Source organism: Bidens hawaiensis, unplaced genomic scaffold, assembly GCF_021521415.1.
Source record: "Bidens hawaiensis isolate Kalapana, Puna unplaced genomic scaffold, B.hawaiensis_p1.1 tig00023056_1, whole genome shotgun sequence".
Taxonomy (NCBI): domain Eukaryota; kingdom Viridiplantae; phylum Streptophyta; class Magnoliopsida; order Asterales; family Asteraceae; genus Bidens; species Bidens hawaiensis.
The window spans coordinates 205,146-213,434 of NW_027493609.1; the positions used below are offsets into that span (position 1 = coordinate 205,146).

Below are 8,289 nucleotides of genomic sequence, written 5' to 3' on the forward strand. Positions count from 1 at the left end.
ATCTCAAGACCGAAATATTCAAATTTAACCAACCTTCAATCAAATCCCAAATCTTTTTCACCAAGTTACATCCACCAAACAATGAAGGTTTCATCCATGCATAGCGGGCATACAATAGAAGGTACATTGACGCCCTTAGCATCCAAATTTATCCTCGGTAAACGATTACCTAGCAACCTCCAACCAAAAATGTTTATTTTTCGCTGTAAAGACGAGAACCAAATAGTTTTTCTTGTGCCACTGGGGAGAATGAATTCATCAATTGTTTCCTGAACTCCCCTTACCGTATATTCTGACATTCCATGCATCGACCAAACCCACTTGTCTTTATAACTTGAAAGAGAAACATCATCAATCAATCTTTGTAACTCTAGAAATTGAATTTCAACACCCCATCGCGGTTTCCAGCGCCATGCCCGCCACCCTTTGAATCACCAAACAATTTTTAATCACCTCCAAAGCATATAACGTGGGAAAGTTTTCGGCTGGACACATATTTTGACACCAAGTGTGCTTCCAAAACATAGTTTCGTTTCCACAATCAATTTGCTTATGGGTCGAATTTAGCGGAACAATACCCGACTTATTTAATTTTCTATAATCTTTTGACGTTTTGAATTGGCTTATTTTGTCTAAATAATTGTTTTTCAATTTGGTCACATATTTGTTTGGTTTTTAAAAATTCATAGATTATATTTATTAATATATTTTAAAATAATTTTTTCAACTCGTGTATCACACGGGTATATATAACTAGTTCAAATATAAAGGCTTACCTTTGCAACTTAAACCAACATGAGGGTAGTTCATTGCAAATTTAACTTTCTACAATCTATTTATTTATGTACGTATGTCATCTAACATTGACTTCATGTAGTGCTACTTGTTCTTCAGGCCGCCTATAAAATCTCTACAGGTGAATCTAGCAAGTACCAAAACCAAATACAGAATATCTTTTAGAACTAAATAACTACTTCTCACTAAAACACGTAAAAATGACATGTTTCCGCTTGACTTTCATCGTGCTTATGATCACCATTGGCACGGTGAAAGGAAGGCGGCTAGAACTCGAACCTGGTTCAACAGGTTCCATGATCTCAGACGGGATTCATGACGTAAACCCTGAGAACGCGCATGGTTATCTTCGTATGGGTACTTCTAATTCTTCGGTTTCCACAACAATGTTGTATGGCGAGGAGAGGTGCCAGAGCATCAATGGTTTCTTGCCATGTGCGGACACCATGTCCGAAGGGGTGTTCCTAATTATTATGTATACATATATAAAGGAAGCCAGACTTTATTTTTGTTATTACTCAGAGATGTCGTCTTTGGTGCTAGTGTTTTCCGGGTGCTAATGGCATTGCCTAGAATCGTCTTAGTTATCGGTAAGCTTATTAACTTCATGTTTCTAGATAGACTTAAAAATAAGGACATGTTTTGAAGGGTCAAGTTATTGTATAAAATGGGACAAAATTAAGAAGGATAAGAAGATTTTATAGTTACACATAAAAACCCTCAAAATAATATAAAAAATCATAACATAAAAGTTAGTAAAAAAATGAAAAAAGTCAAAACAGAAAAATATTTCCCCGTCTTCATCGTTCTAAAAAAAACAAAAAAGAAAACAGACACAAAGTTGAAGGAAAAAAGTTATTGTGTCTTTTTATTTATTATTATGTTTTGTATTTATTTTCGTCAATGATTGTGTATTTTTTTCTTGATATTATGTTATATTACTTAACATTGTGTTATATTTTGTTCGGCATTTTGTTATATTTTGCGATCTATTGTTAATGTGTCTTTTTTTAGTTGTCATTGTATTTTTTGTTTATTTTTGTCATTGTGTTTTTTTTCAGCATTGTGTCTTTTCGTCGCCTTTTTAACGGTAATGACGAGAGATTCATTTTAGTTTTAATTTTTTTCCTTTTATATATATATATTGATTTATTCATTTTTTTCTTATTAATTTTTTAAAATATTTTATATTTTATAAATCATTCTCACACTTCTCATTATAATAATCTGTTTGTATTTTTAATTTTTCCATGTTTTGAAACTTACCTTTTTGCAACTTGACACTTTTAAAGATATTGTGACCTACATTTTTTTCCTTAAATTTTTGCCAGTGGACTATTTTTCATTTCATTTAATAATTGCTACACTTTATATTTTATAAATCATCTTCCTTAAACTTTTGCCACTAGACTATTTTTTATCTCATTTAATAATTGCTACACTTTATTTTTTATATATCATTTATTAAGACTGAAATTATGTATTAAGTTAATCCATCATTCATATATAAAATACACACTTGATTATAGTGTAGTGTAATTACAAAATACTATAATTATATTATGATATAATTAAATAATTACACTATTTGTATATGTAATCACACTACTTGATTCTCATATCTAGCACGTTAATTCAGTTTGTACGATAACTTTCCCATGTATATCCAATCGCATCTTAGGGCCTTAATCTCTATTATTAATTAGATCGGAAATTCCTATATTAAGAGGTTTATAACAACTTATGTTCTTTACACTAAATGCAATTAGAATTTTCAGTTAAATCTATGTATAAAAAACTCAACGTGATATTAATAACTCTACGTATTGTTAGCATAGTTAATCAAGTTATTGATATGTTTTTTTTATGGTAAGATCTGTTTGTACCGAATACACACACACCCCTGTGTGTATGTAAATCTATGTGAATCGAGTTATCTATTTCATGGAATATGTTATTATTCTTTGACGGGCTGAGTAAGCCCAAACCCATGTCGTTGATCTTGAAGCCTAATATAGGCAATGGGAGTTTTTGTGTATGAGATTGAGTATCTTATTAACTAAATGTTATCTTGTTGCAGTGGGAGGTGTAGGTTCTGCAAAATCAGCCGCACAATATCAAGTGGCTTTTGGTTTGAGCATATATGCAGGATCAACCCTCATCACCCTCACCTTTATATGGGGACTTTGCATCATATTAAACAAGGATAAGCTTCGCAAAGAAGAGTCGGTACAAGGAGACGAACAACAACATGATTCATCAAAAAGCTTGCCTCATAAACACATGCTTTCAATTCTAAAAGGTTAGATCATCAATCATACATGATACTTAATTAATTTATATTATTTGTGCGTAAATTGTGGTAAACAACCTATTAAGACAGATTTTTTATTCCAATCTCGGACATCATGCAAAAAATAAACATGAAATGCACTCTACATTGACCCACTTGCTCGACTTCTTTATACTATAATAATAATAATAATAATAATAATAATAATAAAAACCACTAAAAACAAAATGTACTGTTTTCCTTGTTGACCACTCCATATTGAAGAAAACGACTAACGAAAAACAGTACATTTTGTTATGCGAGGGGCTTTTACTAAATCAACTAACAACTCATCTTGCTAGTTTCTAGTGGCTAATTCTTGATCTTTCTCCCACACCTCTGACACTAATTGTTGGAAATCAGGCCGAGAACAAACACGCAACACACTTCTTATAACACTCAACACACATGATGTTGAGAAACTTACCTCACTCCTTTTTATTATGACAAAACTAAAACAAAGCCACTAAAAAAACCAAAAATAAATTACTCATTCTCCCCAAGTCTTCGATTTCCTCGAGTCGTGTCATTGTTGACTTGATCCAAATTAAGACAACACCCAAAACTTCAAGTGGCCAATTCTGTGATCCAATCAATCGCAGATAGTCAAAACTAATTTACGATCACAAAAAGCATGTGGCTAACTCAAAAAACTATGTGGGGTTAAAACATGCAACCTCTCACAAATGTGTGGATAAGGTTTGCTTTTTTAAAATCTACGGACAAAACTTAGGATAATTTATGAAATCTTCTATTTAGTTATATATTTTCAATTGCAACATGGATTCAAATTTAAATTTACTATTTTTTTCCTACTTTTTAAATCTTACCACATAAGTGAACGCGACAAAATTTAATTCTATATACATTTTACACAAACTTACGACGGGTTACCACCAAATTGAAAAGGTCGCAAACTTTGCAACCATTTGACAAAGTTAAAATTTGAGTGTAATTTTTTTCCACAAATTTTTTGCCACTTTTAAGTTTTAATTTGATAGTGTTTCTGTTAATTGATTGAACATGTGTGACCGCTAATTTTGCGACTATTATATTACCACTCGTTTTTTATATTCTAGAATACGTATTTGCATAATGGTGATTTATAGATACATTTGATCCTTGTGTGGTAGATGATGGTGTAAAACTTGACGACAAGACGGGGGAAATGGTCGTAACCATGCTTCTATCATTGGTTCCATTCACAACCATTGGACTAGTAGCTTTAATCAAAAGTCCGACCATGATTTTACTATCTCTCGTAGTATCATTTGTATCACTAGCCATATACTTTGCTTATCAGGTACCTACAAAAACCGCCATATGTTTTTTTTCATAACAGTACGTGTAAGAGTATTCACGTCTCACACTCTGCATAATTTTAATCTCTAATTGAAGATAAATTAGTTTTTTCACTTATATAGGGGCAATGATCCATCATTCTATACAATTGCTTGAATGTGTAAGAACATGAAAAAAATATATATATGTGTTGGGGAGTAAGATAAAAAATATAGAGAATGAGATGTGAAGATGTTTTTAAAATGTAAACAAAATTTAGAGAATTAGTTAAAATATATAAGCAGAGATGAAGAATAAGATATGAATGTCGTAATGTATATTATTAATATTTATCAATCGAATCATTGTTTATAATTTCTGGATTTTTTGGCGCTAGATTTGGAATCCATGTGTTCAAGCCAGGAGTTTAGCGTACTTGAAGGAAGAAAAATTGCAAATTCGATTCTTTTATCATATCCAGAAGCTTGCCAATGATAAACTTGTTGACGAGAATGGAAAAACTAACACTGAATCATTAAAGCGGCATTAACAATTTCTTTGGATTATTTTATTTTCTATCTTTTATATCTAAAGTCACTTGTGCATGCCAAGAGTGACTTTGTTGATAATATTTTTGCCAACGACGGCATCTTAACCGCTGACACATTTGCTTTCCAAATTTGAAGCGTGCAATTCATTTAAAGTCACTTTTGGGAAGTGGGACTTATTAGGGTTTTAAATTAAAAAACCTATTTTCTTCAATAATAATAATAATGTGAATACAATTCCGCAGTGTTTTTTATAGAGCAGATGAAGATTACGACAGGCGCATAACACATGCTGAACTTGAAAATTTGATTAAAAAATTCGACTTAGAGAAAGATAATATCTCTGATGACTATGCTAAAACGGAAATTACAAGACAGTTCGATGATGATAGTAGCGGAAGGATCAACCGAGAAGAGTTCATAAGGGGATGCACTAAGTGGCTGGAAAAATGGAAGGAGGACAACAATTCATTTAATAATTCCCATTTTAAAAATCTTTGGCAACAAGTATGAGACACTGTTTGGTAATCTGGTATGAGATTGAGATTAACAATATTCAATTTTTAAACTAATACCATTTTATAAACAGGTTGATGAAATAGAAAATCTCAACAAACGTGAAATAGAGAAAATCATGTCAAGAATCTTGTCACACTGGATTGGAAAACATGAACTAGTGAAAGAAAACGAAGAAGATGACAAACAAAAGATAAAAGAGTAACTACTATATATTTTCAATTCCCTTTTCAAGCATGTTAAAAGTTGGATGATTGATGTTTCTTGGTCTTTATATAGGTTATTAATTTCGCCATACTTCCCAAATGGTGACGACATAATAGATCAAGACGACTTACAAAATTTCATTGCGGGTATTGATTTTGGAGCGTCAATGGATCAAAAGACAATCTTTAAAAAAATAGAAAGAGACTTTCACCAAAATGGCAATCATAAAATCATGAGGAAAGATGAATTTGTAAATTGGTTCAGTTATTGGATTGATAAGGCAATTAATTATTATCCTACCATCAAAGATCCAAGACAAGCGATAACAAAATTTGATGAGGTAAGTTAAACAATCTAAACTTGGTATATAGTTGGATTTTTTTTTTGAGATGCCTATGATAGCTAAAATCTTTTATATGGGATTTGAAAAATGGGTTAGTCGCTATTTAATTAGATAGTGTCTTTAACTTCTTGAAATTAGTAAGCTCAACAGTTCATTTTTATAATTCGCATTATAAAAATCGTTGGCCACAAGTATGAGACACAATTATATAATCTGGCATGAGAATGAGATTAACTATATTTAGTTTTTAAACTAATTCTATTTTATAAAGAGGCTGATGAAAAAGAAATCCTAAACAGATGTGAAATAGAGAAAATCATGTCAAGAATCTTGAAGCACGGGATTGGAAAACATGAACTAGTGAAAGAAAACGGAGAAGCTGACAAACAAAAGATAAAAGAGTAACTATTGTCTCGATCAATATTTTTGATTCCTTTTTCGAGCATGTTAAAAGTTGGATGATTTATGTTTCTTGCTCTTTATACAGATTATTTTCGCCATACTTCAAAATTAATGACAACGTGATACATCAAGGAGAGTTACAAAATTTCATTGCGAGTGTTGATTTTAGAGTACTGTGTTGGATAATAAGACAATCTTGAAAAATATAGTAAGCGACTTTCACCAAAATAGCAATCATGAAACCATGAGGAAAGACGAATTTGTAAATTGGTTCAGTAAGTGGATTGATAAGGCGATTAAACATGATCCTAACATCAAAGATCCAAAACAAGCAATAACAAAATTTGATGAGGTAAGTTTTACAATTTAAACTTGGTAGTATATGGTCGGATTTTTGTAGTAGAGATTGTTTTGAAAAAACCTATGATAACTAAAATCTTTTGTATGGGATTTGAAAAATGGTTCAGTGGCTATTTAATTAGATAATGTCTTTAACTTCTTGAAATTAGTAATCTCAACAGTTACATATAATAATTCCCATTATAAAAATCATTGGCCATGAGACACAGTTTTATAATCTGGTATGAGATTTTAGCTTTTAGACTAATTCCATTTCATAAACAGGTTAATAAAATAGAAATCCCAAACAAATGTGAAATAGAGGAAATCATGTCAAGAATCTTGAAACACGGGATTGAAAAACACGAACTAGTGAATGAAAACGGAGAAGCTGACAAACAAAAGATAAAACAGTAACTACTATCTCGATCAATATTTTCAGTCCCCTTATTGAGCATGTTAAAAGTTGGACGATATATGTTTGTTGTTCTTTATACAGGTTATTTTCGCCATACTTCCAAATTAATGACAGCGTAGTACATCAAGACGAGTTACAAAATTTCATTGCAAGTGTTGATTTTGGAGCGTCATGGGATCATGAGAAAATCTTTAAAAATATAAAAAGAGACTATCACAAAAATGGCAATCATAAAACTATGGAGAAAGATGAATTTGTAAATTGGTTCTATAACTGGATTGATAAGGCAATGAAACATGATCCTAGCATCAAAGATCCAAAAGAAGCGATAGAAAACTTTGATAAGGTAAGTTAAACGATCTAACTTAGTATATAATTGGATTTTTTTTCTAAAACAACCATTCTGATTAAAGAAAACATATAATCTTGATTTCTATCTTGCTTTCAAAGTGATTCACCTTTCTACAACTTTAATACAGAATTCATGGGCGAAAATCAACACGCCAATTTACATGTTGATACCTTTAGGAAGCATTGTGTATCTTGTGTCTGGTATCGCAGTCATGTTGATGATTTCAGGGGCATTCATGCAAAGTATCCAACAGTTCTCAAACGCAGCCAACATACCTTTACACTTGACTTCATTTGTTGTGATCCCCTTTGTCATGAATGCTAGAATGGCAGTCACATCATTCCTCCGTGTAGGACCACGTGTCTCAAAGAATGCTTCTTTAATATTTTCCGAGGTAGGTTTGTACATTTTATCAAACAAAACTTCAAGAGGGTGTGCGGTGGTAGGCACGTGATTCTCTCTCGCACTTCTTTTCTGCTTTAACCCTCTTGAAGAACACATATCCAGCGAAAGCTGTGTTTTATCCAATCTCATTAGTTAGCACTAATAATTTAAACTTTCTCACTGGACAATTTAGTCCTTTAAGAAAATGTATTATCAAATCAGCCCCCACTTTAACCGGTTGTTAGCATTGCCATCAGTATGATCAATAGTTTAGTGGATCAAAAGTTCTGATTTCCTCCACCATGAATCAAGACTTTGGGAGTAGGCTATTATTTTTTTACAAAAGAATGTGGTCATTTTGATCTCCTCTTC

The 8,289-nt window shown here is 31.8% G+C and overlaps 1 pseudogene across 1 annotated transcript; it reads left to right on the plus strand.

Annotated features, from left to right (window-relative positions):
- Positions 1-953: 953 nt before the first annotated feature.
- LOC143566865 (uncharacterized) lies at positions 954-8,016 on the plus strand (annotated as a pseudogene). Its single transcript, XR_013141301.1, has 10 exons — positions 954-1,385; positions 2,876-3,097; positions 4,261-4,430; positions 4,806-4,951; positions 5,199-5,463; positions 5,546-5,673; positions 5,752-6,019; positions 6,296-6,423; positions 7,263-7,527; positions 7,661-8,016. The product of XR_013141301.1 is annotated as an uncharacterized LOC143566865 (transcript).
- Positions 8,017-8,289: the final 273 nt, after the last annotated feature.